General features: G+C 38.3%; 1 long non-coding RNA gene across 2 annotated transcripts in view; it reads right to left on the bottom strand.

Annotated features, from left to right (window-relative positions):
* Positions 1 to 789, bottom strand: part of LOC135225485 (uncharacterized) — a 206,135-nt gene extending 205,346 nt beyond the window's left edge. For both annotated transcript variants that reach the window (XR_010316989.1, XR_010316990.1), the window contains exon 1: positions 592 to 789. This is a non-coding gene — a long non-coding RNA (uncharacterized LOC135225485). The remainder of the gene's footprint in view (positions 1 to 591) is intronic.
* Positions 790 to 1,078: the final 289 nt, after the last annotated feature.

The raw sequence follows: 1,078 nt of genomic DNA, 5'->3' as shown, positions 1-1,078 counted from the left end.
CTACTGAGGTTAGGATGGTGTAGTCTGGCCAGGACATTGTATTCTTGTTAAGGTTTGTTCCCATTGTTCAGCATTCACCCCAGAGTTTTTATCGATAACCATTAAAACTATATGCTACCAATATAAAGTTTTCTCCAAAACCTACATACGTTACCACTGACGTACAAGTTTTCCGTTCAGATATTGAAGAGACAAAATTAGGATGAAGGAAACAATGATCCCGAGCTGAACTACCTATAGTTAGGCAACTCATTACAGCGGTAAAATCGTTACTGCTCTTATTTAATCATTACCATTATTATAAAAAATAGTGATCGCGAAGTATACATATTGTTTGAGTGGTGTTTTTACGTTTCATGGAACCAGCAGTTAGTTATTCAGCAACGGGACCAACGGCTTTACGTGACTTCCGAACCACGTCGTGAGTGAACTTCTATCACCAGAAATACACATCTCTCACTCCTCAATGGAATGGCCGAGAATCAAACTAGTGACCACCGAGGTGGCAGGCCAACACCATACCAACCACGCCACTGAGGCGCTACGAAGTGTACATAGGAAAATAAATCCTTGGAATGAAACCAACCTTACCTAAGTAGATAAGGGAGTTCTGGCATCCTTTGCTTGGGGTAGCTAACTCTCTTCAGTCTTCATGAACCACTCATGACACACAATCGTTAACATTTCTCTCATAAGGGTGGTACTACTCTTGCTTGGGGTATGAAAATCCGAAAAGAGAACGGGTAACAAAACACTTCGACGTCATTTGGAACAGAACCGTACTGGCTAACCGACATGGTGGATTGGTAAACAAACACGACGCTCGGTTGGGAGCTGTTACCTACAATTATATAATTTTATTATTCAGAAAACACGCAGTAAAAATATTTCAATGAATAAAAAATAATAAAATATACGCCACCTATTATGATATATTTTTGATATGACTGTGACAAGTCCAAAATATCGAGCTACATAGAATTTATTTACTGATTTTATATTTTCTTCAGAGAACGAACAAACTCTTATCGTAGAAAATGGGTAGTTTTACTACGATACTAAATTAAGTACATTTCTC

Source organism: Macrobrachium nipponense, chromosome 13 (genome assembly GCF_015104395.2).
Source record: "Macrobrachium nipponense isolate FS-2020 chromosome 13, ASM1510439v2, whole genome shotgun sequence".
Taxonomy (NCBI): domain Eukaryota; kingdom Metazoa; phylum Arthropoda; class Malacostraca; order Decapoda; family Palaemonidae; genus Macrobrachium; species Macrobrachium nipponense.
The sequence above is the reverse complement of the archived record's forward strand: the minus strand, read 5'-3'. Positions and strand labels throughout refer to the sequence as shown.